We start from the raw sequence: 23,952 nt of genomic DNA on the forward strand, positions 1-23,952 counted from the left end.
ATGCCAGTAAGAAAATGAATGGAAGATCTCAGTTATGCAGAGCTTCCACAGAGCTATGGGTTGGTTAGAGAAGCTCCCAAAATTCTTCTCATCCAGATTTCTCCCTGGATTATGGCATTCCAAATTAGCTGGCCTTATTTCCAGAGTTGGAGCCAGAGGGCAACCCATACCTCCTTAGCACCAGGCAGTGGGGGGTTGGGGGTTGAACTGGGTCAACATGTCCTTCCACACTGCTCTGCCAGTCTCCACTAGCACAGAGCTCCCCCTTTCATCCCACCAAATAGATGAGCAGTCAAAAATGCCACTGGCAGGACCCTCACTAGTGGAAGTCAACAGAATGTCCCATTGGATCCTGAGCCAGCCCTAATGTTGCTGCATGATCATTGTTCCATTAAGTTCTGGCACAATTATGTTCCTGTTATTTCCAGCTAACACAGATTCCTGAGTATGCACATTTTCCTGCAATTTCCAGTTCCTTCCATTCATTCATGCACCCTGGCCCCCCGGCCCACCATTCTACATTGTTAATTGGCATGCACAAACAAATAAAGTACTGCAACAACAACTAGAAAAAGCAACCTTAATGTAGACATGATTGCACCAAAGTTCTTTTTCTTGGGTGTTTGACATCTGCACTTCAGTGTATTAAGAGACTACAAAAAGAATCGTGATAAGACAGGTATTCAAATTGGTACTACTTTTCTAGAATAAGAGGTGCTGGAACTCACAATGAACACCTCCGTTGTTTTCTTAGAATGGCAATGGCTCACACGTGAGAGGTGCCGGAACTGAGTTCCTGTGAGCTCTCCCTGAAAAAAGCCCTGTATCCAACCACACCTTTTGTTTGCAGTGTTTCATGAGCGTATATTGCTCACTGGGGAGGCAGAAAGACCACACAAATGAAATGGAAGCAGCAGTTACAAGTCGCTCTGCATGCTCCAATTCCAAATGTAATTTTAGAAATTATCCAAGTTAAATCAGAATTCAGGAGCAGTGCAAAACAGGAGAGAGCAAACCCATGGAACAATAACACAATAGGGGGAATTCCCTCATCCTTAGGCATGGGGGGCACCTAACATCAAGTACAGTGGTACCTCGGGTTAAGTACTTAATTTGTTCCGGAGGTCTGTTCTTAACCTGAAACTGTTCTTAACCTGAAGCACCACTTTAGCTAATGGGGCCTCCTGCTGCCACCATGCTGCCAGAGCCCAATTTCTGTTCTTATCCTGAAGCAAAGTTCTTAACCTGAAGCACTATTTCTGGGTTAGCGGAGTGTGTAACCTGAAGCGTATGTAACCTGAAGCATATGTAACCCGAGGTACCACTGTATTGCTGTCACTTAGGGAGCAGGCAGGAACAATTTTTTAAGATTACTCAGGAATTTTAACAGGTCTTATTTAACTGAGCACGTTTCACAGCACTATCCTGTGTCTGTCTACTCAGGAGTAAGTCCAACATGCATTATATACATTTTAAATCAAATTATTCCACTAACAAGCCTTCCTGGCTGTGAACTTAACCACCAAGAAGCCCTTGTAACATTCTAGATCGGGGTGGCGAACCCTTTGAGGGTCAGAGGGCTGAATTCACCTTGGATAACCCCATGGGGGGGGCTGCATGCCAACAGTTTGTGTGACCACCCTACATTCTTGCACACATGCACATAGACAAACATAGCCCCCCCATTAGCCATGTAGGTCAGCTGAGGGAGGGGGAAAATATCTCTCCTCCTCACATCAAATTATCCTCTCCCCCTTCCCTTTTATCCTTCACACATTGCTCGGGAAATCTGCACATTCCTCTAATTTCTCATCTGTGACAAAATGGCTCCTTTCCACATTAATTGTCATATAATTTAGGGCAGTAAATCCCCACCTTCTAAAAATGACATTTTAATCTCACTCCTAATTTGTTTGTTATCGAATCCCAATAAAGCAGTACACGAACTGATGGGGAGAATCTTCCATCTGGCTTTCTCTATAAAGAAAAATACAAGCCCAAATAGTGCTTGATTTTTTCTCAGAGATAAGAACACATAGCAAATATGAATTTATTCCAAATAACTTCATTGCTAACCATGTTGTAGGAATGCTGCCCTAAATCTCAACAAGAAGTGAGGCTCCTGCCCTCCCATTCCATTAAAAATACAAATAATTATCATATATTACATACATTATGTGTTATTATATACATTATTATACATTTAATCTTACAGGCATGCATATACGCCAGGTTTCTTAAAAGTAACTAGCACATACACTGATAAATGCAATATAAATCCAACAATGCATAGAACTGCATAAAGTGCCAATAATAATAATAATAATAATAATAATAATAATAATAATAATATTTATACTCTGCCCATCTGGCTGGGTTTCCCCAGCCATTCTGGGCTGCTTCCAACAAAATATTAATATACAATAGTCCGTCAAAAATTGAAAGCTTCCCTAAAATTATGTTGTGGAAATATAGTACAGCATGGGGTTTCATTCATATATATATATATATATATATATATATATATATATATATATATATATATAGTCATATTTTTATTCTTATTGCTATTTTTGTAGAAAAATAGGTGCCAGAAGTCACCATGAACACCTACCTCATTCTCCTAGAATGCCAATGGTGCCCACCTGAGAGGTGTTCTGACTGAAAAAAGCCATTATTGTTGTTGTCATTTTTATTTCAATTTATTTATTGCCTTTTATCAAAAGATCCCAGGACAGTGTACAATAATAAAAACATAATACAGAGCAGGCTTTTATCTTTTAAAGGCCAGTGTATGAGTGGCTCAGACATAAGCAGGCACTCAAGACTGGTGATGGTTCAATGCAGGCAAAGCTTAAGTTGGTCCAGAACTGCCAAATTCCATGTGGAAATCCATTTAAAACAGATTCCTCCTCCATTCTGAGGAAGAACTGCCAAATTCCATGTGGAAATCCATTTAAAACAGATTCCTCCTCCATTCTGAGGAAGAAAAAACTCTTATCAGCTTCTCTTGAAATTATCCCATGATGAAATCCTCTGAACCGCCTAAAAATGTTGCTTGTGTTGAAGTTTGGGAGGCCCTCAGCAAAAAGAAAAACAAACAAACTGAAAATTCTGGAGGCTCATAGAAAACTGCCCTACAGGAACTATATTTCCAGTATCTTTGAGAATTTTCAGGTTGCTTTCCACTGGGAGTCACAGCTTTTATTTTTGTTAAGTGAATCTTCTTGAGATTGCCTGGCGCTCCCCCATCTTCTTCCCAGACTCAGATTTCCTATTGAAATGGAACCATGACTGTACGTATTGTCTGGACCTGACTATCTAGGAAGGCAAAATGGATGGCCATTTGGCTAGATGGTCCGGATGAAATGTGTGCCTTAGCCACACTAGACCCTGGAAAGTTTGCCAGGATTAAGGCTTGGCTTCCTCTTTTCTAGCTTTGAGTCAAAAGCATTATTACATTTGTGTGTGGAGTGAATATCTGCTGTATTCATTATTGCTATTATTTATTTGCCTGTTTTTCTCCAGCTCCTGGGGAAATTGTTCCTTTTGAGGGGTCACAGAGTCGCTTCCAAATGTGAGCTTTGTAGGGGAGCAGCTGCAGTTTGAGGGAGGGGTGGAACCAGCCCACAACACCCCTCACACCTTATTTCAATGGCTAGGGAAAATACCTATTTGTTTAGCCAAGTTGGGGGGCTTCCTGTTCAGCAAGTCTCCTTTCCTCCATCTCCTGAGCCTGGCAAACGTGCTCCTTAAGCAAATGTAACCTTAGGTTTCCCAACTGCAAAAGCTGATAGGCAGATAGAAATATCCCAATGAGTTCCATCTTCTTGAATGAGCAAAAATTGAAACCTAATTTGGCTCACGAATTAGAAAATTGCATCCTCAGCTTCTCATATATTTCTGATAACTTCCCACTTACTGGTCTTTAGCTCACAGCATTTGGGCATATAATTCTGTACACCATGAAAGAAAAGGACCCGTACCTTATTTTTTATTAAATGGTCACAGTTCCCTTTTGACATCCAGACTAAATTCAATCACAACGAGGTTATATTTAGCCTTCAGAACGTCACCACTTTGGTAATTGCTGGAGTAAAGAAAAGATAAATATAAGAGAGAATTAATAAGATGGATTTCTTAAGCCAAAACCTTTATACAGCAAGCGAGATAGTGAGTTGGAATCTCTTTATTATTTTCCTTTCTCTCCCCTTATGAGACATCTAACGAGAGTAATATTACCACCTGAGACGAAAATGACATTATATTTGAGTAATATGTATAAGCCATTTAAATGCAATCATCCCACTATTGGAACATAATTTAAACACAAATGGGAAAAATGTTTTGTGGGAATAATCCATACCAAATGGATGAAAATGAATATAGAATATTGTTAGATTTGCATATATACACAGAATATGCTGGGAGTTAGCTTTCTAACTAACATCCTCAAGAGAGTTCTTTGGCTTCAGTAATAGGTCTGTCAAATCTCACCAGTGGGGAATCTGCCCCATTATTTAATTTAGTAGTTATGCTTTTACCAATATTTATTTTTTTAAAAAAATGGAATGGGCCAAAGCCTGATTCACAAGTTATTGGTGTTGGGTTTTTACTGGAGGCACACAAGGTTACTTATACCCAACAACTATTTCTCTGTGGCAGCTGTTTCTTCTGGGCTGGCTCTTTATAACGTCTGCGAAACAGAACTGTAGACTGGATGAACCATGATGTGGTTCTTCTCACCCCTGCTGTGTTCCTGTAAGAGTTCCTACACATATCCTACAGGAATACAAATCAACATCATGTACACAAGTTTGGAATTTTTTTGGCTGGTTTGGAGGATCCACAAGAACACAAGACTGGACACAACACAGGAAGCTGCCTCATACAGAGCCGGCCCATTAGTTCATCTAATTCAGTATGTTCAGAGATGACCTCCAAGTGGTATTGGACTACTATCACCATCCCATTGACCATGCTGGTGTTAGGATATTTCCGTTCCACCTTAAAAGGGAGCAGGCTTTTGTGAGTCACAGAGTCTGCGCATGTCCTGATCACAGGATGTTTTGGTTCTGATATTCCTTTCGTTTTCAGTCGGCTCAGACACGCTGACAGAATGGACGTGTTTTCTTTTGTTCTGTTAAACGCTAAATAAAGTCTGTAAATTATGCTCTTCTGTGATGCAAGCTTTTGGCTGTGTTTCTGCTGATAAAGAGGGTGCACCAAGCCCTGGAATGTGGCTAGGAATTTCTAAGGCTTTGTGCCCCTAACTGTTGGATCTGCGTGAGTACGGGAGGCCGATGGACGTCCAGAACTCCGGCTTGGGGGCTCATGATGGACACTATCTCCCTGGCAGTTTCCCAACAACAAGGTTTCGGGCCCAGATTCACGGCACCTACAGGAGAGTAAAGCTGCAACAGACTGCGTAAGAGGTATGAAGGGGGGAAAAGCGAAAGGGACGGACGCTTTTTCTGTTATACCTCGGCAAAGAGCCTTTGAACTCCGGCAAGGCTTAATTGGCCTGGGAGCCGAGCCAAAGAGTTCGTGATTAATGGGCTGCCAAGATAAGGAGTCTTTGAAGGCATAGAAGACTCACGGCTACTGCCAAAAGCTGAAATGGAGTTTTTCCAAGCTTCTGGAGATGCTCAGTCCCTTAAGTTGGATGGGCAGAATTATGAACCTTGGGCAAAATGGTGTGAGAGTTTGCTGCGTCAGTTTGGGGTGTGGCATGTTTTTTGTGAAGCCCCCCCAGTTCCTCTGACAGAGAGATGGAAATCAGCTGATTCGAAAGCGATAGACATAATAGTCCTATCCGTATCTCTTGAGGAAATTAAGACGCTGGCTGGCAACACCACTGCACGTGCAATGTGGACTGCTTTGAAAAAAGCTCACAAACCAATAATCCCAGCCCAGAGTTTGACTGCATCGGAGGTCCTAGCTGTTTCCCAGAATGCGAATGAGTGCAGGGATGCTGAGGGCACCGGTTGCAAGCTGCAGGGGGAGCTGACCGTCACGTCATCCCAGGCAGCATTCCAGCCTCCAGGGGGAGCCAAGGAGTCGGCAGCTGAGAGCTCTGTTTCTCATGGGAACCAAGGTCATCGCCTTTGCAGAGGCCGGAAAGGCAAAGGTAAACAGATGCCTACAGATGGCCAGGAGCAGAGGGAGGGTGAAGAGCCCGCGCAAGAGAAAAACAAAGCATTGTTTGCTGGCACTGCTTCACCAAAGGCTAAAGGCACGTCTGCTGACCAGAAGCAGGGGGGCAAGCTGCAAAAGCCCAAGCCAGTGGAAAGCAAGGTTTTGCTTGCTGGCACAGCTTCACCAAAGGCTAAAGGCACGTCTGCTGACCAGGAGCAGCAGGGGGGCAAGCTGCAAAAGCCCACGCCACTGGAAAACAAGGGTTTGCTTGCTGTAAAGACTGCTCCAACAGCCAAAGGCAGATTTATTGTGGACTCAGGTGCCAGCCGCCATATTTCCAAGGACAGGCATCTCTTTATCTCCTTCAAGCCACAGGAAGGTGAGATCCACCTGGCTGATGGAAGGACGTTGCAGATTGCAGGAGAAGGGACTGTGAAACTTGCAAGTTTGCACACAACCATCAGCGGTGTACTATATGTTCCAGGCGCTGCAAGCAACTTGTTGAGCGTCCCACAGCTTACTGGGCGTGGTTTTCAGATTTCCTTCAAGAGGAGCGTCTGTGTCATCAGTAAAGGCAAAGAGGACTATTTGCATGCAAAGTTTATGGATGGTTTGTTCCATATAACTTATGATGACACTGCTGTTGAGTCAAATGCTGATTCTTGTTGTGTTGCACAAACTAACAAAGTTCTTCATGCAGGTTGCATTCACGATGCGCATCGAAGGTTTTGTCACCTCTCTTGGAAGGCACTAGCCAAGATGCCAGAGGTGGTTGAAGGTTTGAACATCAAACCCTGTAAATTTCACATGAAATGTGTATCTTGTGCAGAGAACAAGGTGAAGGTTGCTCCAAAAGGCAAGGAGTCTAGCAGGCAGGCTTCCAAACCCTACCAGCTAGTGCATGCGGACCTGGTTGGTCCACTTGCGCCCTCTATAGGAGGAGCAAGGTACTTCATGATTCTGATTGATTCTTTTTCCAGGTACATTCATGTGTATTTGCTCGAACAGAAATCGCAAGCGTTTCCAAAGTTTAAGGAATTCTGTGCTTGGTTGGAAAATGTGCACGGTAAACGTATTTCTTGTTTATTTACTGATCGGGGCGGGGAGTTTACTTCTCAGCAGTTTGAAGCTTTCCTGACTGAGAAGGGAATCCAGCATGACATGTCAACGCCCAGATCGCCATGGATGAATGGGCTTGCGGAGAGAGCAAATCAGACATTGCTGCAAGGAATCAAAACCTTGTTGCATGATGCCAATCTCCCTGATAAGTTTTGGGGGGAGGCTCTGGGGAATTTGGTTTACTCCTATAATCGCAGATTGTCATCACCCATTGGTTGTACCCCCTATGAGAAGATGTTTGGCAAGAAACCCAACACCAAACACTTGAAAATCTTTGGTTCTGACATGTGGGTACGCACACAACAAACCAACAAGCTTGGGAAGCGTGGGGCACATGGTTTGTTCATGGGGTACGAAAAAGGTGCATACAGGGTATGGATGACTGACTCTAAGTCCATTAAGTTCACAAGGAGTGTTGAGTACAATCCTAAGTGGGGGGAAAATGTGGGAATTTTCCAGTGTTACCCAGAGGAGGTTGAAGGTGATGTCAAGCAAGCAGCTAAAGCTGAGGAAGCTGCTGAGGATGATGATGAGGATGAGGATGAGGATGATGATGATGATCAGAGTTCGGATTCCAGTTCAGTGGGCGGCGCTGCTGCTGATGTCAGTGAGAGTGATGACACAGCAGACTACCAGAGCGCAAAGGCCTCAGTCAGACCATCTGATGCGTCTGACAATGAACTGGAAGAACCACTGTTCACCATTGGTCACTTTTCTCCTAAGAAAGAGGAGATGAGTCCAGAAGACTTGCGTCTAGTACGCAGATCTGAAAGGGCGACCAAAGGCAGACCTCCAAAGAGGTATGCTGATGAGTTTGCTAAGACAGCAACTGCTGTTCTTAGTAGCTCGGAGAAGGTATGGGAACCTTCAAGCTTCAAAGAGGTTCAGGAGTTGACCTCTAAAGATGCTGAGCCTTGGCTAATTGCCATGAAGGCTGAAGTTGATTCCTTGAACAGGAACCAAACTTGGGAACTGGTACCGGTAGTCCCAGGAATGAGACTGGTTGGCAGCAAATGGGTCTTCAAGGCCAAGACAGACCAGAATGGCAAGGTAGTCAGACACAAAGCCAGATTGGTTGCCAGAGGTTTTTCACAGGTACCAGGACAGGATTACCACGAGACCTACTCTCCCACAGTCAAATATGAGAGCATTCGGCTGATGCTCAAGGTCGCTGCGGAGGAGAAACTGCATGTTTCCCACCACGACATTAATACAGCTTTTTTGTACGGGATTTTGAATGAACAGCTGTTCATGCTTCCACCTGATGGGATGGAGATACAGAAGGGTATGGTCTGTAAACTGCGGAAATCCTTATATGGTCTCAAGCAGAGTGCCAGGTGTTGGAACACAAAACTCACTGAGACATTGCTTTCTCTAGGTTTTCACCAGGGCAAAGCTGATCCATGTGTGTTTGTCAAGGAGGAGGGGCAAAACAAACTGTATTGTTTATGTTTTGTTGATGATCTTCTGATGTTTTGGAAGAATCAGGCTTTTTACCAAAGCACCCTAGCTCAACTGAAGGAGCACTTTGACATGAAGGATCTTGGTGAGGTATCCAACTATCTTTCTCTGCAGGTGGAGAGAGACCAAACAGGTAATTTTCTGGTACACCAAACACAGAAAATTGCTGATGTGTTAACCAGGTTGAATTTGGTTGATGCAAACCCAGCAGACACACCGATGGTGACAGGTTACCAGGTAGACAGTACTGCTGAAGCGTTTTCTGACACAACGCTGTACAGATGCATTCTAGGCAAGCTGAATTTCATTGCCAGATGTTCAAGACCTGACATAGCTGTGAGCTGTAATCTGCTTAGCAGACATGCCAACAATCCTACGGTTCAGGATTGGAAAGCTCTGAAGCGCATAGCCCGCTATTTGAAAGGGACTATGCGCTACAGGCTGAGGTTCACCAGTCAGAAGACTGGAGGTCTTGAAATCTTTGCAAATGCAAGTTTTGGAAGTGACACCACGGATGGTACAAGCACTTCTGGAGTATGCTACATGTACAACCACTGCCTGTTTGACTGGTTGTGCAAGAAGCAGACAACAGTGAGCCTAAGTTCCTGTGAAGCAGAACTCAATGCTCTGTCATTTTCACTCATGGATTGTGAATGGTTGATGCAACTGTTTAAGGACATCAGGGTGTCCGTGAAATGTCCTGTACAAGTGTATCAAGACAATAGATCTTGTTTGGCTTTGCTGAACTCCGAGAGTTGCAAGCAGAGAACCAAGTACTTGCAGATTAAGTTACATCGTGCAAGAGAGTGTATCCAGAAAGGACTGATTCAGGTGTCCTACATGGCAGGAAATGAAATTCCTGCTGATCTGTTGTCTAAGGTTGTTAACAAAGAACAACTTAAGGTTTACACACAAAGGTTGCAATTGGGTGAACCACAGGTACAACAGGTTACACGGAAAGGGGGAGGATGTTAGGATATTTCCGTTCCACCTTAAAAGGGAGCAGGCTTTTGTGAGTCACAGAGTCTGCGCATGTCCTGATCACAGGATGTTTTTGTTCTGATATTCCTTTCGTTTTCAGTCGGCTCAGACACGCTGACAGAATGGACGTGTTTTCTTTTGTTCTGTTAAACGCTAAATAAAGTCTGTAAATTATGCTCTTCTGTGATGCAAGCTTTTGGCTGTGTTTCTGCTGATAAAGAGGGTGCACCAAGCCCTGGAATGTGGCTAGGAATTTCTAAGGCTTTGTGCCCCTAACTGTTGGATCTGCGTGAGTACGGGAGGCCGATGGACGTCCAGAACTCCGGCTTGGGGGCTCATGATGGACACTATCTCCCTGGCAGTTTCCCAACAGCTGGCTGGGGCTTCTGGGAGTTGTAATTCAACAACATCTGAAGGGTACCATGTTAGTTACCCCTGTTCTGCATTGGCTGCCCGTGGCTCTCCAGGCATTCAGACAGAGAATATTTCAAGCCAACCTGGAGATGCTGGGACTGAACCTGAGACCTTCTACATGTAGAGTTGAGTTATAGCCCTTCCCAGGACTGTTTCAATCATGTCACCACAGCTAGGGAAGTCAACTTGGGTCCTCCGGCAGAGGAGGAAGCCCATCTGGGGGACATTTCCCCTCAAATGAGTTGGCCCTGTCAAATGGGAACAATATACAGTGGTGCCTCAGGTTACATATGCTTCAGGCTACATACGCTTCAGGTTACAGACTCCACTAACCCAGAAATAGTGCTTCAGGTTAAGAACTTTGCTTCAGGATAAGAACAGAAATCGGGCTCTGGCAGCGTGGTGGCAGCAGGAGGCCCCATTAGCTAAAGTGGTGCTTCAGGTTAAGAACAGTTTCAGGTTAAGAACAGACCTCCGGAACAAATTAAGTACTTAACCCGAGGTACCACTGTACTGCTAGCTCTCCAGACTCTTTCAGTTAAGGCTGTGTAGGAAAAGGGAAATCTTATGTTTAAGGGCTCTCTTGGAGGGGGGCTTCCCCCACACATAGAAAACTGACATGTCAAGGAGAAGAGTTTAGATCTTCTTAATTGATTTGTGGGGGTTTTGTGGGGGAGGAATAATGCAGTTCCTTGCTGGTGCATGAAGTAGTAGAATCCTGGAAAAAAACAATTATCCTGCTAATTTGCTAAATGTATATATACCCTGGCCTTCACAATGCGAGCTGTTTCCATCAACACCATTCAGCACGGTTGTGAGCATTTACACTTAGAGGCACAGAGACAGCAAACTGGTCAATATAATTAAACATTTATTGGTTTACAAAGCAACCTGTGAACTGCAGGCATCTTCCTGATAAAGTACATCCCACTGTAATATATAAACACAAAATTAAGTATTAAACAATGCTCCTGTCTGGAGTTCAAGCAGCAAGTGCAAATACAAGCATAATTAGGGGTTGACTCTGCTTCTGCTGACTTTCCCTGCTCCCGAGAGCATAAAGATTGCACAATGTAAGGAATGCAAACTCCCATCACCTCCTTAGGACCCTGCTTTAAATCTCTTCTCTGGTTACTGCCCTTCCTTTTACTGGAGGATTTTATCTTACACTGTTATTAAAAAAACATGTTGCTCATTGAAGTAAATGTACTGTATTTAAGTCTTGTATAAACACACAGTTTGGATGGACTAAATGTGTAGTTAGGGATTTCAAGGCATACTCAATTAAGCACACATTTAGGCATGTGGATTATTTTCACAATAGCCTCTGATAGTTCCCAAAGAGCACTTATAATATGCCGTGAATATAGTTTTCGTTTTATGGGTTATTGATCCAATGGATCCTTTGAGTCCTCAATGGTTACCCCGTCAATGAGGTCACAATATACTACACAGATGCCCAGAATCACTGTTAATTCTACCAAATGAACCAGCACCAATGCAAAACAGTTGTTGTCACGGAATAAACCATCACCATAAAGGGGAAAAAAAGAAAACTGGAAGTTATGGTAAGTGGGTCTGATCTGAAACTACCACCAGCTTTCAGGAACATATTCAGCAGAATCTTGGGGGGGGGGGTCCTGTTTCAATGGCCTTTTATTTTATACTGGTTTATTTTTTATTTATCATCTCTCTCTCGTGTTCATGCTTCCCCTATGATATCATCACATAACTAAAAATGATTGGCTATGTAGCATAGTGGTGCCCTTATGTTTGCTGTGTGATCCCTGATTGGCTGGGATAACCCATATGATCAATCTATTGTCTTCACATTCAATTGTCTTAATTTACCTTCAGTGGTATCATCATGTAGCCAAATTGTAATGGCTATCTAGTGCAGCAATAGCTACTCATTCATTACATAATCCTCATTTGGCTGGGACACAGACACACCCAACATTCACACACATCAATACTCTTGGAAAGAAAGGGTAGCAGTAACTGTGACAGAAGAAATGATTCCATGGCGATTGTAAAGCAAGGACTAAGGCAAAAGAAAAAGAAAAGGAGTGAAAAGAGGGTACATTTGCACAGTCAAATGGCTTTTAGGGAGATAGTTCGACACACCCAAATCACTATTGATTTGTTGTTCTGCCTGGCCTTTGGCTTGGAGCCAATTTGATTCCCTCCCTCTCTTTCTTTTTTCTTTTCCTTCTCCTCCTCTGATGGGGCTACATTTTAATATTTCAAAATTTTAATGTTGTATTTAATTTTTTTTAAAGTTGTAATCATTCAACTTGTTTTTATTATTGCTTGTAAGCCGCTCTGAGCCCGGCCTTGGCTGGGGAGGGCGGGGTATTAAAAAAAAAATAATTATTATTTCACACACACCCATTGAAACTGGAGAATATTTGGTACAGCCCTAATGTCATATGCAATGTTACACACATAAATTTGTTTCATTTTTTTAAAAACTCCCATCAATTTTCAGGCTTAATTGTGAATGCAATGCCTATATTTTAGCAGAAATTGAGAGATATTATTAATTTTTCTCTGAATTGTCTGCTATTGATATCAAACCATATCACTTTGCAGAGAAACACAAGCAATAAAAGATTCCTGTCCCAAAGAGCTTGCTTCCACATTGACTACGTAACATCTCACCCACTGAAATCACTAAGGCTTAAACATGCTGAATTTCAGCTCAAGTGTACGTTGCACTTTTTGAAATGTATCTCTTGGGATTCTTTGAAATAAAGTTGGCGTACAAAATTCTAGACACATTGCTAAGGAGGTGGGGTGGACTCTCCAAGCTTTCATAGCTTTGCATTGGCTTGAAAACTAACGACTGTGTGGTTTTTGAGATTATAGTCACTTCACATGAACAAGCTCGCCACCTGTTAGAAACTGCCAAACAAACAAAAGTGAAGTTGTTATAATGCACCTGTGTGGCTCCGATGAATCTGTCCAGAATGACGGAAGCAGAATAACATTGGCAGCAGCAGCCTCAAATCTTGACTATCCCTTGATGCACATCTGGGCCTTGCTAGGCCCAACTTGACCACCAACTTGAGTAAACATTGGAGCAGCCATGCTGGGCCAAAATGGATGACAATTGAAAAGTGAGTTGCTTGGAACCTTTGCTAAATCACAGTGACACATTTTGGCACCTTAGGTCTCAGGGATAAGGTGCTAAAGAAAACACCAATGGGCACCTCAACAAATGTGAAATTATAACATTACTGGATTGTTTTAAAGACTATGCAAGAATGTGAATAACTGCCAAAAAGCAGTGATTTCATTTAGTTAGATTATGGCCGGCCTTTAGCAGCTTCTGTCATGGGTTTGCTTAAGTGATGAATTTGAGAGGCAAGATGGAAAAACCTGGTTCAGTCACTGATCAATATAAAATATTTCACAGGCTCATTTTTCTCTCCTCCTTTTTAGCCCTTGGTCACACACACCTCTCCTTCACCTAGCAGAAAACAACATGATCTGGACCCACACTATTGATTGGGTGACAATGACCTTTATTCTAAGGTGCTAAGAATGATAGGAAACCTAGAGTTCCTTATTTTTTTAATAATAAAAAAAAAACTAAGGCAGCTCGGAAGTTCTGAGGACAAATCTTCAACTAGATAAAAAAACAGCAAGCCTAAGCTTCACATTAAAACAACTGATTGCTTTGACAGCACAATTATAATGCTATTCTTATGTCACTCTTAATCTATATTTTCTAAATGCTATATTGCATTATATTCTGTTTTACTAAGTCTGTATTCAAAGCTCACAATATGATTTTCTATATGAAAATTATGCTGTTCTCTGAATGAAGCTGTACATATAGAAAAATTGCTCCCTGACACATCAGGACCAGATTAAATCATTTGTTTTATATTTTATGATTTTATAATTTATAATGATTTAATTTAAGTATTTTTTAATGAGTAGGTGGTTTATAAATATCTCTTTAAATAAAAACAAATAAACTGCACCACCAAATTAAACATGGGATATATCTTTTCATCATTTAAAAGTCAGAGGAGATATAATTAAAGTGGCATTGTGTGATACTGATCTGTATCAAGTTATCTAGCCACACAAATATTTTGATATTGTTGAAATGCAAGTGAGAGAAACATATCTATATAATTCTGAGATTGTCAAAGAAACGTGTTATTCAAAGGATAGCAGCCTGACAGAGACACAAAGATTTGTGTGTCTCAAAGATCAAGAGGAGTGTATCTGGGAAAGGGCAGGCCTGATCAGGAGAGAAACCATTTTAGTAATTGAAGGTCTTAATTTTATTCAGAAGGCATGGCTTCATGATACTCATTGACATCAGAGAAAACCTCAAGGGGCTCAACATCTGTGTGCTTGCTGTTGTTCGGGGGCACGTCAGATTCACATCACTGAACAACACAAGCAGATAAAATGTTCAGAAACACACCTGCCGCTAACCAATTTCCAAGAAATGGTATCTCTGCTGAGTTGCCCATTCCAGTTGATTTTAGTCCACCTCAACCACACAAATCTGCATTTCTGCTACACAGAAAGCTCATGGATTATCCTGCCACAGTGGTGCTGCTTCTTGACAACTTGTGGCAGTTGCTCAAGAGTTCATGGATGCCAGGAGACAGGTGCCTAGCTTGAATAGGGCAACCAGAATTCTCGCAAGGTAAAATAGTTGGGCTTGAGACATGGGGAGGAATTCAATATTGCACAAAGGTGAGCGGTCTGTCAGGCATTTAGGCTTACTAGATGGAATAAGCCCACCCTCTCATCCCTCCACAAACTGTTCGGGGGAGGGGAGTTCTTACTGTTGGAGAAAAGGAAATGCATTTAATCCTCTTGTGCTTTTAGCTAATACATATGTTACTTTAAAACACACATGTCTAGTGATGTAGCCACCTCCTGTTTATAGCTTCTTTGTCTAAGTTAACTCCACCCCTAAAAGCTGAGACATTATGAGATTGGGAGATGTCTGCCATTTTTCTCTCTCTAATCACTCATTCTGTAAATAGTTCCTGCATGAATAAAGCCATTGAACTCCAGCAACTATGATTATTCAAATCTAATTCACCCAAGCTGCAAGGTTTGCTAACACTTCCAACCAACCTCATTCACAGTTGTTGCTGCCACCAGTTCACGAACAATGCATAATTGATTACTTTTCTTCCCATTTGCACTGTGTTGCATTGACATGAACGGAGTAGAATAATGTAACTTAATTAATTTGCATATGGAATTAATTTACATACTAAATTAATCTAGTTGCATTGACATTATGTAAAGTACCGTACATCATTTCATCACAGTGGACAACAAGACAAATAATGTTTTTGGCAGAGAACAAACTGAAGCGTAAGGGAAACAGCGCTACATGTGGCAAATACAGGTTGGAACAAAAAGTGATGCCTTCTTACATCCCTATGCACCACAAACAATTCTGAAGGACAGCTCAGCATAACCTCTGTGCAAGCTTTTTTTTTTTGCAAGCAAATCAGGATGAATGCTCAATAAACAGGTAACCTGGAGAAGACTGCTCTCTTAGGCAGAGCCTGTGTTTTGCCATACACATACACACACAGAAACAAACACACACACTGTGCATGGCTACTATAGACACTTGAGAAAGAAGAAGAATCCACTGTCACCACTTTCACATTATGTGCAAAACAGCCTTTCAACAAGATAACCACTGTGTATTTTCAGGTCACAGAGGGAGCAAGGCAGGCAAAGAAATAACAGGAGAATCATATCCTTTTTCTCTCCTGTAAGGTAAAAAAAAAACAAAAAAACCCTGACAGGGTGAAGAGACAAGATGACAGCCCATAAGAGACAACATTAGTACATTACTATTTTAGACTGCTATTTGATTTTGATACCATTCCTATTGTACTCTTAGAATGATATGTCTAAAAATGATGGTTGTCCTGGACATCAGGTGAGGCTGTCAATTCCTGTTCTCTCCAGGTCATCCCTGGACATCTGGCAACCCTATCTTAATGTCACTGCAATCATGCTTTGCTGGCTTGCTACATCCCTCAAATGAACTGTGCTCCAGATGATATTTAAAGGTCATCGCCGAGGACTGCTCTCTCTCTCTCTTACCCTTGACTAAATCTCCCATGGCACAGGATCGAAAGAAATTCTCCAGGTGATGTTAGCACCCATGAGAAAGGGTGTGTGATATCTCAGTATGTCTCTAAACTTCTTTTTCTGGGAGCAGGCAGTTGTCTGGTCAAGGGCACAGTTCCTTTGCTTTTTAATACATGGGTATTTCCACCACTACCACCTTCAGATGCTGAGGTGTGGGGAGTAGACAGAGCTATGAGCCCCATGTAGCTGACCTGCACCCACTACACAAGTTTGCTGCCCCCAAGTGTAGTGAAGGATACTGTCTATTCACTACCAGTTCAAATGGTATGTGCCATCTTGACCTTCTCCTCAGGCAGCAAAATGTCTTGAGCTGGCCGGGATACGTAAGCTATTGCTAATCAGTTCCTCATTTAAAGCACAGATACATCTAGCTATATTGTCCCAAGATGACTGACAGGGAGATAATTCAGACAAGTCTGAAAACAAATACCCAAATTGTCATGCAAATAGACCCATGGGCTATTGATTTTTCTTGTTCAAATCAGGAAGCCAGTGTGTTAATTGTGACAACTGTGTCTATTTTCTGCAGAGAAAGGGGCTGTTTATTCCAAGGTTATCCGTTCTCTTCCTCTGAAGATCTGAAAAAGAACTTAAGATGCTACCATACAGATTCTGTAGGCCTTATACCAATATAAGTTCAAATTGTTTTTCCCGCCTGACCATGTTCTCTGTCCTAAAACAAGGCTGAATGACAAACTGATTGTCAAGCAAAATGCTTTTGTTTTGTTTGTTTTTTCCTTTACGTGCTAGAGCTTTGAAGTTGCAAATGGAGGCAGGGAAATGGTGCAGCTGTAGCCCCAGCAGTGAGCTGTTTAATTCACTGCTTTGTGCTGTTTTCTGGTGAATTCTCTGAAAAATGAAATTGAAGTGAATTCAGAGAGAGATTCAGATAGAGAAGTGTTCATGTGGGCGAAAGTGGGTGAATGTTGAGGTAAGAGTGTGTTAGTGGGCAGTGGTATAGGAAAGGGGGTGTGGTGGGTGCAGTCTGCCCCGGGTGTCATCACTGAGGGGGTTGACAAAATGGCAAAAATATGTGTTTTTGAAAAAATAACTCCCGCACCCACCGCATGCCCCTTCCTACACCACCTCGAGTGATTGCCAAACCCCAGAAACATTGCTGTCTCCAACTTTGCAGGCAGAGCACGGCCTTTATGGCTAGTAGCCTTCAACAGCCCTCTCCTCCATGAATCTGCCTAATTCAGAGGCGTAGCTAGGTAACTAGGAGGGCCCTGCATATCACACTGCAGGGCCTGTAGTGTGCCTGAGCCACACATCTCTCCTGAGGGGGAGGCAGTGTGCGGACTGCCTGCAAGCTCCATGCTGCTTTTTCGAGCAGCCTGGGGCTTGCCCTACAGTTGAGGGGGAGGCTGCGGAGAAGCTCCACGCAGCATGCCCTGCCTTGGCTCGCCCCACCCCCATAGGCAGCTTGGGCCACCCCAATGGGCAGCTTGCTCCGCCCCCGGCTGCAGGGCGCGCGCGCCACCCCGAGAACCCAAGCGGCTAGCTACGCCGCTCTTAGTGGGTACAGAATTGTTGTGCGTGGAATGGTATTGATTGAGTACAATTTTAGTTTATGGATTTTGAGGTTGTGGGCTAACCCACACCTCTGCTTGTCCTGTGCCTAGAAAGCATGGGCCCAATAGGCTTTTTCTAGGCACGGCTCAGATCAGTTTTTCATTTGTCCTGCCCCTTTCCCTGGGAAAATCCACTGTTTACTAGGGAAAATCAGAATAAACATTACACACACACTCACCAACAATTAACACCTGTTCCTGTTCATTGGTAACTGTGGGTATTCCCAGGCGAAAGCAGCAAGACAAACAGAAGGGTGGAAAAATCCCGTATTTGTTTTATCGCTTTACATACAGACAACTCCTAATTTTTGTGGGGTTGTGTTCTGCACTTCCATGTATGTAACTGAAATCAAATATATTGGGAGCACCCTGGAGAGTCCTTCTAGCTCCTGAGGAAACTCTCCCCAGAGCCCAAAAAGGGCCCTGGGGAGAGTCTCCTCAGGAGCCTGAGACGCAGCTGTGCTTTGCTGAGGCTTCCTACCTAGCATCTGGTGTGCAGGGTAGAGTAGCTGCTGCCACTGCTTTCCCACCTGTCAGCTGTGGAAGCCATCTTGTATCTCTGGCACATGAGCTGGAGGGATAGCGCAGCTTCCTTGACCAGCACAGCTGAAGCTTCGATGGAATTTTCCAATGTTAAACCTTCAGCAATACACATACAGAGCTATTTTCCATTACAATGCACAATGAAACAATTATAATTAACACAACTGACCCAACTGAACTATGTAGAGCTGACTACTGAACCTTCATTAGACATGACTAGAACAAAACTGGGATGGCAGCCCTGCAGCAGGGCCAACACAGTACATTTAAGTTATGTGAGAACAAGGTCTCCACTCCATTCTACATATGGAAGCCAACAGGACTGGCACCAGAATTTTGCCTCAACTCTTGTGACAGGACAGCATGCTCCACTGCACCCGAGGACAGCAGGCTAACTTACGGAGGGTACAGGACAGGCTACATGGTGCTCACAATTTGGTCTTCACTGTCATCTGAGGAGGCGGCTGCACTCTGCCAAACAGTAGGGCCAGGCCTGGGGTGACTGGTATTTGTAAAACATTTAATTTATTTTATTTGGACAGTTTGGATACCATTTATATTTAAGCAAATCTTAAAGTGGAACAACAACAAAGCAACCCCCGCATACCCAGAGAATTCCCACACCTTATAAGACACAATCAAGCAGAGGGCCTTCTTGGTAGTGGCACCTGCCCTGTGGAACGCCCTCCCATCAGATGTCAAGGAAATAAACAATTACCTGACTTTTAGAAGACATCTGAAGGCAGCCCTGTTTAGGGAAGTTTTTAATATTTGAGCACAGTTTTTTATATTCTATAGGGAGCTGCCCAGAGTGGCTGGGGAAACCCAGCCAGATAGGCAGGGTATTAATAATAATAATAATAATAATAATAATAATAATAATAATAATACAATCAGCAATGAAATAGAGCATCCTCTTTAGCATCAAAATAAGCATTTGCACTACAAAAACACAAGGGAAGAATTCACACTGTAAAACACAGCTTTAAAAAATCCTCTAAACATAAAAAATAGAATGTTGCAAATGAAAATCAACTAAATGTATGAATTCCACAATTTTCAATAGAGCGATTAGCAAGTAAAAGGAAAACCAACTCAACCATATGCCAAATCAATCATTTAACAAGCCAGCCTAGTTAAATCCCCAACACACCTATACAACAATAAACACAACTTAATCTAACTACAGCTAAAAATACATCCCATTCAGCACCTCCCAAAAACATTCTTACATGATTGTATCAATCAGAAACAAAACCACTCTGGACCCATATATGCAAGCTTACTATTCTAGTATACTTTCGCAATTGCATTCTCCACACTCTGAAACCACTCCCATAAGTCCATTTCACATCAATCAACAACCCACTCACATGTCAACCCAATGAGACTCAGAAAAACCTGGAAAAATACTGACATATTAGCAAGCAACAATACATACCCCCCCCCCCAAGCTTTCTCCCTCATCTCTCATTCTGTTGGGGCAGAAGCTATCCTCCATGCCACCCAAAGGGTACGGAAACCACTTCCTACAGCTTTCTAACAGATCAGTTAATGATGTCTATTCTCTGCCCTCCCCCCCCCCAAAAAAAAGCAGGGAAAGAAAAGGACCTTGAACATTGCTCTGACTTGGCCTTCTTTTGAAACACAGAAAGGAAACATTTCTGAGTTCAGGCACTTCTTGCTCTCGACTCAATTAAAAAAGCAAACCTTTTGTAGCCAAATGTGATTCCACAAAAATACAGGCAATGCCTTATGTAGTATAGCACAAAAAGCAAAAGGAGAACTAGGACAAGGACTGAAGCACAAGTAAGGTCTGCATGAGGGAGTTTGTTAGGGCTGCATAGTCACTTTTAGGCAATAAAAGTGTTACTAGGAATCCACTGCACGCTGGCATTCATAAAATACCTTTTGCATGCATGGATGTCATTCGTGTGAAGCAGCTCCCCTGATTTTAATTCTGAAAAAAATACATTATAATTCTGGGGTTCTAGCACTCTCTTCCCCCACTCGGAGATGTGAGAAAATGCCCCCCCCCCAAAAAAAACCCTGAGGCCTCTTTCTCCTTCCAAATCAGGGCAACATATGCTGGACTCATTATTATTTACATCCTCTCGCTGTGCTTTGCCATTAACTTTGCTTTCCTTTGCATGAATGAGTGCCCTTGAAAGCCTACTAGTGTCACTATTAAACTGGAACCCTATTAGTGTCGAAGCTCAACTTTTGTGCATTTACGGGAGTTCCGATAATTAATATCTAGCATCTACCAGCCCTCTCTCTTTTATTATTAGATTTTTATTGATTGCCAGAATGGCTTTATGAGTATTCTTATCCTTGATCTTGTGTTCTGACAATGTAGCAATGTTGCAGCAAAGCAGGAACAAAATATCTTTCAGGGGAATAATGGAAAACAGCCATAAACAATTCCCCCATATTTTTAGCTGAAATAATGGAATGACAAGATGTGCCTTTAAAAAATAAACGATGAAGCTTCTCTCTCCCCCCCCCCCCCCGTGTGTGTGTGTGTTCAGATTCTGCCAGTTCTATCCTTCTCACACAATAACGGTGCTTTTCTAAATGAAAACTATATTTGAAAATAGTAGACCAGTTCCAATCAAGCAGCTGGAAAGATGTCATACCATAGAAGGCAAGTGGGTGGTTTAAGAGGACTGACAATTAACCCCTTTGTGATGATTCCCAAGAAACCTGAGGTCTTTCTGATAGGTATAATTGGACCAAAGCTTATGAAGGAATTGTTTAATTTCTTTATGTATGCTAGGACGGCAGCAGGAATACACTGTGAGCAAAAATGGAAAGAAGAGAAAGCCCCAACGAAAGAAGAATGGCTTATGGAGATAATGGAATATGCTGAGATGGCTAGACTAAGTGTGAGAATTACAGAACAGAATGAAGAAAAAAATTCTTGAAGAATGGAAATATTTTGTAGATTATTTGGGGGGAAAAAATGGTTGTGTTAAAACATATGCAGGAATTGAAGGATAGCAGCTGATGAGAAGTGATAGTTTAATGATTTATAATTAACATATATAATGGGTAAAATATAAGTGATACAGTGCTACCTCAGGTTAAGTACTTAATTTGTTCCGGACGTCCGTACTTACCCTGAAACTGTTCTTAACCTGAGCCACCACTTTAGCTAATGGGGCCTCCTGCTGCCACCGCGCAGCCAGAGCACGATTTCTGTTCTCATCCTGAAGCAAAGTTCTTAACCTGAAGCAATATTTCTGGGTTAGCGGAGTCTGTAACCTGAAGTGTATGTAACCAAAAGCGTATGTAACCTGAGGTACCACTGTATAGCAGCTTTATAAGGTCAAAAAAAATACCATGGAGGGGTGAATAGGGAGTCAATGGATATAAGATGTATGTTTTGATGGTTGCTGAAAAGTATTTGTAAAATTTGAAAAGTATATACATATATATCAATAGTATTGGGTCCTTCAAGCTTGGCCACAGTCTGCACCACCAGGAAATGATATCAGTGGACCCTGGTGGACTGTTGGTTGAGACAATGATGGAGAAAGGGACTCATGGAACCGTGGTGGGTGTCTCTAACCTTGTGTAGGATTTCTAGGCTGGAGGTCAAACGGAATCTGAGGGGTTGTGATGGTCACTTACAATGCTATCTCTTTCCCAGAGACCCTGTACAAGAAGTCCAGTAGAGAAGCATGCAGGTCATGGTGGTCCTTCTCAGAATCACTAAAATGAATCATAGTCAATTTTAGGCAAAGGGTGAGTTTGAGAGCCTGTATTTGCCTCCAGCAGCAGCGGGGAAACCCAAATCCAATCTACCCCAGTCAGCATGGGCAATGGTCAGGGATGATAGGAATTGTAGTCCAACAGCAGCTGGAGAGTCACAGGTTCTGTATTGGTCCTGGAAGAACAGAATGCTTAGCTTACATATTCTAAGCAATTCTTTGTATGTATGTCTATAGGTACTTGAGGTAGGATGAAGTGGCATTAACTGGTCATGTTCTTCCTAACCCATTCATACCTTAGGAGAGCAGAAGGAAACACTAGTACAAAATGGTTTGTTTTGAACCTGGAATTAGTGGAGCATCTTAAAAGTCATGTTTTATATCATATGATACCATTAGTCTCTGGCATGGGTTTTATAAATATTTTAAAAATGCTTTTGAAATGTCCTTAAAAAATACATTCTTTTCTACTGGTTCTGCTAAGGTCAAAAACAAAACTTTCACTGACACCAGTGCAGCTGTGTTTGAAGCAAAGGGAAGTTCTCAGGAGGCTTGAATAGGGAGAAGGGAGTATTTATAGCTCTTTTAATTGCCAATTGTGTATTTCTAAATCAATCACAGGATTTTTCCACTCCCAATTTTATTTGAATGGGTAGACCTGGAATGCAGGAGTTGCTGAAGATCGTGTTATTGGAAAAGTCATTTCCCTCATATTTGCCACTTCAATTTTCACCTTGAAGCTTGATAGATTAATTTAGCTCTTCTGGATGCATGACCAGTCAGACTTGAATTTCTCTTACATTACTAAACACTGAAGGTCATGTCTAAGTCCTTGGTTAGTTTATGAGAGAGATCCCAACCTCTGTGTTACTTCTGTTTCCACTAATCTCTCCATACTGCTTGTCTACCATGGCTGCCCAGAACATATCTCAGGTCCCCTCCATTTTGCTAGAGGGATGCGGTTGTATACCAGAAATGTATATGTGCAATTAAACTGGATTAAAAGTTCTCTGTTGCAACAAATCCACTTGTCTGGGTTCTGTATATGCATATATGCAAGATGTCCAATCCCCTGGGCAAGTCGATACTTATGGGGTGTTCAATTTTGATTGAATATGTTTATGATACTTTTCCAACACTATTGAGCTCAAAGCAGCTTAAAATCGAAAAAAAGCATTTAAAAGTTAGCAAGCGACATTCCCGACAATATAATCATTTCCAAAAACACAACAGCATATAAACAAAGCAAAAACAAGCAATCTAACAAACCAGTACAAACTCATAATTCAAAAATAATCCATCAGAAATGGCTGCTGAGCATTTGCCTGATCTCAATTGTCATAATCTCCCTGAGGAGGGTCTTCTTCACCCAGTACAGCAGCAGAATCCCCCCCAGCAGATTCTTCCATAGTTCTAGCCACAAATGAAGTGGGGCTGGTCTCACTCAGCCCTGGGTGGAACACACCCACCTTTGCAAACAGCAGAAACCATTGACAGTCTACTCAGCAGAGTCTGCTACCACAATCCCATGCTGTCGGGTGTCTGTTTCATTTGCTAGGGAAGTGGGTGGTGCTGTCGTCTAAACCACTGAGCCTCTTGGGCTTGCCAATCAGAAGGCTGGCAGTTTGAATCGGCATATCGGGGTGAGCTCCCGTTGCTCTGTCTCAGCTTCTGCCAACCTAGCAGTCTGAAAGCACACCAGTTCAAGTAGATAAATAGGTACCACTGTGCAAGGAAGCTGAACAACATTTCCGTGCACTCTGGTATCCGTCATGGTGTTCCGTTGCTCCAGAAGCGGTTTAGTCCTGCTAGCCACATGACCCGGAAAGCTGTCTGTGAACAAA

At 42.5% G+C, this 23,952-nt stretch overlaps 2 long non-coding RNA genes across 4 annotated transcripts in view; one reads left to right on the top strand and one right to left on the bottom strand.

The window, feature by feature from the left end:
• The window catches only part of LOC310706669, an 80,358-nt gene that overhangs the window by 39,746 nt on the left and 16,660 nt on the right, over positions 1–23,952 (bottom strand). For all 3 annotated transcript variants that reach the window (XR_014526036.1, XR_014526037.1, XR_014526038.1), the window contains exon 2: positions 3,987–4,090. This is a non-coding gene — a long non-coding RNA (uncharacterized lncRNA). The remainder of the gene's footprint in view (positions 1–3,986; positions 4,091–23,952) is intronic.
• LOC310706737 lies at positions 11,578–16,988 on the top strand. The gene is made up of 3 exons (XR_014526131.1): positions 11,578–11,681; positions 16,090–16,273; positions 16,805–16,988. It is a non-coding gene; the product is annotated as an uncharacterized lncRNA (long non-coding RNA).

The sequence above is a fragment of the Podarcis liolepis genome (genome assembly GCF_965112155.1).
Source record: "Podarcis liolepis genome assembly, chromosome: 5".
Taxonomy (NCBI): domain Eukaryota; kingdom Metazoa; phylum Chordata; class Lepidosauria; order Squamata; family Lacertidae; genus Podarcis; species Podarcis liolepis.